Consider the following 8,805-nt stretch of genomic DNA (forward strand, 5'->3'; position numbering starts at 1 on the left):
TGTTTATCAGAAAATTCGTACCATTTGGTAATATGAATTTTTACCAATTTCGTTCCTTATATCAAGTTTGCAAGACCTGATATAGTATTTATAATTCCTTTATTTGATTTAAATCAATGAAATATTTCTTAGATTTGATCACAGTGTGTATGTTACCACTATCTGCAATACATAGGTCTTTACCATTTAATTGATGTTGTATTTCGGCAGGATTCATACTAAAACTTCAAATAAGATAAGCAAATAATGAGTTATATTTCAGCAAGATAATCAAATTATATTACCTGCAAACAAGTTACAATCTGAAGTATATAAAAGATAACACTTAATAAAACATATGCGTTATGGTCTAAAACCATTTATTTATGAGTGATACATAACAAGTTAGGCATCTTAGAAAATTCAAACCATTCAAGTCTCAAGGTAGCTCAGGATTTATTTAATCAAGATTTTTAACACATTCACTCTCGTTTTCTTTTCTTTTGGGACTTATTTGTAGAGCTAAACAAGACGTTCATGTATTTAAGAAATACTAGACTGATGATCCACGTTACCAGATCATTAATAAGAATCTCTGGGATTCTTATAAGAGCGTCTACTAACATCTTCAATTTTATTCTTTCATAGATCACCGTTATTTCTTGATAATTAATATCGTATCTATCTTTGAGTATTTTCCATAATACACTTGGATCTTCGATCATATAATATGTAGATTCTAAGGACTCGTCAATATGTTTGCTAAGAAAAATACTTGCTATTGCTTTCTCTTGTTCGTAACAATTGTTATTTTCATTCAGGGTTTCTAAAATACCTATTGATTCGAGATGTTTTTCTACATTCATAACCCATGTTAAGTTGTTGTTCCCACTTGATTCTAAAGGAGCAAATTTAAGCCTTTTCAAATTCGACATTTTCTATTATAAAAAAGATGAACAACATAAATCATAATCATAATCAACTTCTATTCATAGACAAATAATAAAATGAAATTAGAATCATTTTAAATTCATAAGTAGCAAACAACAGAATAATGACATGATTACAAATGATAAAATCACAAGGGCAAGATAGAATATAGGTTCACCCGGTGATATATTAGCAACAATGATGATAGTTAGCAAGACCAATACAATAGGAAAAATCATCCTTGTGTGAATCATCTTTACAAAAAAAAAAAAAAAAAAAAAACTTTTTGAGAGTGGTAATCTGAGAAAATGAAGATTGATTTATGAAAATGTGAAAACGGAGATGTTTATTTTATATTTGAAAAATATAGTCGTTGTAACGTCGTCAGTTGACGTTAACAACCGTTATGTATATATGATCGTTGTAACGTCGTTAGTTGACGTTAACGACTGTTATGTACTCGTTGTATTAATAATAATTTTAATAAAAGAATTTTATTAGTATAAATACGATTACTATAAATACATTTAGTATAAATACGTTTAGTATAAATACGAAGATTAAGAGAATAAACATATTATGCATAAATAATAAATTTAAGAATAAACATTAGTATGCATGAAATAAATAATGATTAATTGCATAAGTAATCATAAATGTTAGATAACATAAATATAAATGTTAGTGAAGTTAATAAGAGTTAGATTACAGAAATATAATTCAGGCGGTATAACCGATCATATATAATTTAAATAACACAAATATAAATGTTAGTGAAGTTAATAAAAGTTAGATTACAGAAATATAATTCAGGCAGTATAACCGACCATATATAACTTAAATAACATAAATATAAATGTTAGTGAAGTTAATAAAAGTTAGATTACAGAAATATAATTTTACTTATGATGATAATAATATTTACCTTACTAATAAATAATAGAAGATATCGTTAAAGAATTTCTTACCTTGGTTAGTGACTTGTGCTTGCTTAGATAAACCTTGATTATACGGAGCACTTCATGCTGATAACGTGTTGTAATTTAGTAGTTAGTAACTACTTACATGGCATATATTGTATAAGATTAGAAACTTATGTACTATATAAAGCTTAGAAAATGAATGGAGAATAAGAGTAACACTTGTGTTTGAGAAATAATGGTACATTGTTTGCTTACACTCGATGGATATTTATACTACAATACAAATGCTATATGCATTCAATTTTCAATGAGGAATAGTAAAAGATATGGAGTGATATAATTGATCATTCAAATCTTGGACTTTAGAGGACACATATCTTGACTTTTAGGATACTTGTATATTCAAGATATTATAACAAGAATATATTTAAAATAATAGATAGTGTACAATAAAATTAAAACGGATATAGTATTAAAAAAACAAATATCTAAGTAGAAAAAATATTTGCATTAAAGTTGAACAAAAAAAATTTAAAAGAAAAAATAATACATTTATTTTGAAACTGATGAGATAATTTATTTTTATTAGCATCATGTTGTTTTATTAGCATCATGTTGTAGTTCAGTTTGTAGCCAGAAACGTGATTTATTTGCTATTAATTAAAGAAGACGAAATTTGGGGAGGGGGCAGGGTGGATCACCCTGGTGCAACTGGGGTCACTCGTTCTGACCACCGCTTTTTATAAAATAAAATTATGTAGTTGCAGTTAAAAAGGTGCAGGGTTTTATAAGGTTAAATAATAAATATAAGAATAAGAATAGTGTAAAAAGCCGCCTTGTGACGATCGCTCCAAATCCATACGGACGAACACGTCATTCATTGATTTCATTGCGAGGTATTTGACCTCTATATGATACGTTTTGTAAACATTGCATTCTTTTGAAAAGGCACACCATAAATGAATATTTAAATCAAAGGTTTTCGACATCTGATGATTTCTACATATAGACAATCACCATAAATAATAGTTTACAACAGTACTTCCGTTGACAATGCAGTCAAAATAAGATACATGGTGATGATTTGGTGAATGCAACGTTTCCTTGAAAAATATGTCATGTAAGACTCCATGCACATAGCTTGTCTAACATCTAAGCAAACAGCGGAAGACTTCTAGGAAACCTGAGAATAAACATGCTAAAAAGTATCAACACAAAGGTTGGTGAGTTCATAGTTTTAATGTTTCGTATAATCTGTATATAAAGGTGGATCACAAGATTTCAGTTGTTTCATCCAGAAACGTTTATTAAAATATTCTACGAAATTGAGCACCCTGGTAACTAAACTTAACGTATATATAATTTGTACCCTTTGTATAATCATCTTAATAAATACACGCAAACCAACGTGTACGCTTCTCAAATAGCATACGTCCGTTAAAAGGCTAGTGCTCTAGCTCGGACGGGGATATCAAGCCCTATGGATCCATATACAACTACTCGCGCCCACCAGTTCTTATAACCGGCAGTTACTAGTTACCAAAGCTAAAGGATTTTCGGTTCAAACTCAATGTAGAATTTAGTATGTACTTGTGTCCATTGTGTTTAAAATAAAGTGCATGTATTCTCAGCCCAAAAATATAGATTGCAAAAGCAATTAAAAAGGGAGCATATGAAACTCACTGTTTAATATTGATATACAATATTGTAGGAAAGCACGTAGACACATCGGAGATGATAAACACGAGGTTTGATTCACAAAAATATCCCCGAACATTACCCATAATTTTCTTGGCAATAACCCATAATTTTCTTAGCTCTAGCTTGCTTGGAAACCGTTTTGAAAGTGACAAGCTCATAACCTCGTCGTAGTATTTTATGTATAATACTAATTAATAATAATAATAAGATTATTAATAATATTAATCTTAATAATAATAATAATAATAATAATAATAATAATAATAATAATAATAATAATAATAATAATAATAATAATAATAAAATAAATACGGAGTAATATGCATGTGTGTGTGTTAATGTGTCGAGCAAAATGCCATTTTATAGCATCAGGCCAGACTTTTGCCTCCATGCGATCGCATGGATTTATAGGCTTGTGGCCATGCGATCGCATGGCCTTAGATTTCAGCTCACAAATTTTTGTTTTCTTGTTTGTCGACATAATATTAAATTAATATAAATATAATATATATAATTTATATAATTAATTATATATTATATTAAATTCACGTGCATAGTTGACTTGTAATTTTTGTTCCGATAAGTCGTACGTCATCACTCGACTTATGTCCCAGTTCCGATTTTTCGAATGTCCTTTCGTACCTTTAGAACAATTGCATTTTACGTTTCGTGTCACGTACCTTTGTCAAAATATAGCCTTAAATTATTCATAAACTATACCACTCATAGTATAACTTAAACTTTCAAATGTTTTGGTCATTTACTTCTATAAATCATCGCCTCGCTATTTGTTAATATATATATAATATATACATTTTTATTTTGAAATAGTATTTTACTGTAGCAAAGTCAAATTTTACTGTAGCAATTCACTGCAGCAAAGTCAATTTCACTGTGGCAAATAGTGATTTTCGAAAACACTGTAGCATTTTGAGTAATGTGGCAATTTGAAAACACTGTAGCAAATTAGTGTTTAACTGGTTCATCTTAAACGCTTTAGTTAACTTATCTAAATATCAATTGAATCAATAAACGAATGTTACTATCGTTTATTATATATATGTATATATCTTTTTAATATACATAAATCAGTTTTTAAATACACATAAAATTTAATAATAAATATTTCAACTTATCATATATATTCAAATAGATATTTAAACCAATAAGTTTAATGTAGGGTATCAAACAATTAATACATTGTTACCTTTTCAAGTTATAGTATATATGTATATATTTACATATAATTGTTCGCGAATCGTTGAAAAAAACCGAAGGGTATTTAAATATATAAAAGTAGTTCAAAAATTTTGAGATTCAGTTTTACAGACTTTGCTTATCGTTTCGGAAATGTTAATCATACAAAGATTAAGTTTAAATTTGGTCAGAAATTTCCGGGTCATCACAGTACCTACCTGTTAAAGAAATTTCGCCCCGAAATTTGAGTGAGGTCGTCATGGCTAACAATAAAAATGTTTTAATGACGAATATGAGTTAATAATAGAGTTTTATCTATGTTTGAATAATATGGATAAAATAATCCAATTACTTGAAGCGTATGAGAGAAGTTATCGTAATAGAGTGAAATGGAGAATAGAGATGCGTCTTATCTCTTGACATAGTAACGATTGATTTCCGGAATTTAAGGAATAGAAAATCTTCATTATCTAAATAAGATTTGATTCTTCGAGAATTAAGGAAATTATGATTTCCTTTGATTAAATGCGTAATCTACCTCGATTGCTATGTCTGATATTTCGCTATAAATTGACCTCTTCCGTTTCATTTATTTTCACCACTCCTACTTTCTTTCCCAATTAATACATTCAAAAGATTGTGAAAATGCTTAATCCTGTTCTGGTTCTTGACCTAATATTGACGTTTGCCACACTCATCCTTCTTTTCCAGCTCCCACCAGAAGAATCTGTTTATTTCTATTATGCTCTAGGGATAGTTGTATTTATCATTCTCCCGTGTCTTTATATTGCTATACGCATTGATATACACGGTTTGTAAATTTATGTGTTTTTATCTGGCTTTTATTTTCCATTATATTTCGGAGCTTCATGCTTTCGTTTTCTCTTCCCGACCTTAAGTCAAGCGGATACTGGTCCAGAATTCGTAGCTATACATTTCAGAATGAACATAGTTAATGTTCTAAGAAGGTAATCGTAATGGCACGATCTTGATTTGTCAAATTACCAGAATATCCGGAAAATACCGAATCATCAAGGAAAGTATTTTCTTGATATATTTAGAGATTAAATAGAATGAAAGAGTTATGTAACATGGTTCATGATGAGGGTGAGATCTTTGAACCTTTATCACATTCCGTTAGAAACTCAGCATGACTTACTGTAATATAATCACGTTGATCAAGTGTCATTATATTATACTAATTCATGCTTCAGTTCCCAACACTACTTCAAAACATTCAAATTTTAAACTTGAAGGTTTCAGAATTTAGAAACTAAAATAGTTTCTTTTATGATGTAATACAGATAGCGCGAAGAGATGAATGATTTCAGATAAGAATGCTTATGAAAATATCTTCAGAAATATCGAGGATATTTATAATAAAAGATACGATGATATCTTAGAATTTCTAATATCGAAGAATGATGAAGAAGATTTGTTCGTAACGGATTTGGAGTTAGTAGCAAGGTATTCATTAATGACTTCAGCAGATACTGAATCATTTGTATTCTTTGAAGGCAGGTTTAGTCTTTGTGATTTATCCACAGCCCTCCTTCATACTTTGCTCAATCCATTTTTCGGTTTCAAACCTTCTCTTTTTCTCAGTTTTACCACCATACTATTCTTTATCATCAAACTTTTGACTGTTAAGGTCGTCTACAGTTTTTGTTGCTTCATCAGCATTGTTCCAATTTCAGAGAACTAGTTTCATATTTTGGGGTGTTTTTCGGAAACTTCACATTCGAAGTATGTAATTTGATGAGGTAGACGTTATATGTACACATATAACTGTTGGCGCAGACGTGCTGCAAGATTTCAAAATACTGATTGCAAATTCCCGATAGTTGGAATGGCAACTATTGTTACAAGATGTGGATGAGTACATGATAGGGTTTCAATGTATATATAGTGATTTCCGGAGAGATTCAAATAGCAGAGTGACGGAGTCGCTGGTACATTTACTGCTAATATGGTGGAACATAAAAGGTTCCCCAGTAACAAAAACGTATATGCCAAAGTTATAAGTCTGAAAGGTCGTCGTTGACTAGTTGAATGGGTGATAATACTGGATACTTTTAAAAAGGAATTGCAAGGTTATTTTCAGTAATAATAATGCCGAAGGATTTATCACAGATACGTGTTAAAGTTTTACTTAGGTTTCGAGAGCTTTCCAGATATATGATTATAAGTACAAATCTTTCTTCTCGTAGATATCGTGTAGTTGGTTTGTCTTCTCGTTTGTTCATTAGTTGAAGTGTTTCCAAGAATTTCGATGGGTTTGAACGCAAAATGTAATCATATGATGTTCTAGTACTGTTCTGAATTCAAAGCATGGTTTTCGAAGCATGGTTTTGAAAGATGTAGGAATCTAAGAGTGATATTTTTCGTTTAATCTTGACTTGGATTCTGATCTATCAAAATCAGAATATGAAATTGAATGAAAATGGTTATTCTGCGATGAACAGATACGTATATCTATAGGTTTGAGCAGTATAGTTAATGATTGCTGAATCAGAATTGAAGAATGTATAGTGTAACATATTAATGTGGAATTTATATATTTCTAGGGTATTACCTACCTGTTAAAATATTCTCATCATTAACAGTTTGTACAAAAGGATTTCCAATTACAATATTTATGAAAATATATGTATGTATATTTCCTTCAGATGTAATATAGATTTAATGAGTTATTAAACTCATTTGATTTTCGGTTGGAACTAGAAACGAATAATCTCTTCTATATTAAAGATTACATAATCGTCGCAGGATATTTCTCCAATAAAGTTATGAATTAATACTTCATCGTTTATGGTTATTAGTATTCTTCGGTGCCTACGGTGCGTATGAGGTTGATACTCGTGGGACAGATTGTGAGGTTAAGGTTTACGGTGCGGATGTTGTTGTTGGTGGTACTGGTACTGTTGTTGGTTGTGCTGCTGGTTCTGGTGGTGCTACCGGTGCTGCCTGTGATGCCTGCAAATTGTGCATCATATTCTCCAAAGCCACAACTCGAGTGCGAAGCTCGTTAACTTCTTCTATTATTCCGGGATGATTGGCGGTTGGTACGAGAGGATGAATAAAGTTTAAAATTCTAGTTATCATATAATCGTTGCGAAATATCCTGGAAATGAGGGTAAAGATAGTGTTTCGAACGGGTTCGCCGGTAAGTGCCTCAGGTTCCTCACCAAGAGGTGAATTCGGTTGGTGGAAAGGATCGCCTTCCTCTTGTCTCCATTGATTAAGTTGATTACGAACCCATCCCCAATTCATCCAGAATTGGTGATGACTGATTGGTTGATTCATTCCGGTTACACTGCTTTCGGAACTCAGGTGGAAATTCATATCGGAATCCGAAGAACTCGAATTACTTGCAGAATTCATCTTACACGGTTAGATAAATAATTTTCGATGTGAAATGATTTTCGGATATCGGATGATATTCTAATTACATAGAATACCTTTATATAGTACAAAGGATCCACGAATTACGGAGAAACTTTCGGAAACTGTCAAGTAAAGGTAACAGTAACAGATACGCTAAGATATTCATTTTGTCTATACACTAGTCATGCAATCCATGCAATAAGGTGTGTCTAGATTACAAATGATAAGCAGGTAATTTTCCACACAAGGAATGATAAGCAGGTAATTTCTAACAAAAAAATTATAAGCAACAACTTTTATCATGCAGACATGGTCAAAGTCCAGACTCACTAATGTATCCTAACAATAACTGGTTAGACACACTAATGCAAATTCTGGTTCGCTAAGACCAACGCTCTGATACCAACTGTGTAACATCCCAACCCAATACACGACAAAAACCATTGTAAATTCGTGGCAAAAAAAAAATTTTGCTGACTGACCATCTGCGCGCCGCGCAAATGCCCTTGCGCGCCGCGCAAAAGCTGGCTGTCCCCGGTGCGCTTTAATGCGAAAAAGATGAGGTGCTTCCCGACACATTTGGCCGAAACGCTTTTAATCGTACGTTAATATATGTAAAACTAGCACATAACTAAGGTATGAACGAGTTTTACAAAGTGGGGCCCACACGTGCCCAAAATGCCATTAA

The sequence above is a fragment of the Rutidosis leptorrhynchoides genome, chromosome 7 (genome assembly GCF_046630445.1).
Source record: "Rutidosis leptorrhynchoides isolate AG116_Rl617_1_P2 chromosome 7, CSIRO_AGI_Rlap_v1, whole genome shotgun sequence".
Lineage (NCBI taxonomy): Eukaryota > Viridiplantae > Streptophyta > Magnoliopsida > Asterales > Asteraceae > Rutidosis > Rutidosis leptorrhynchoides.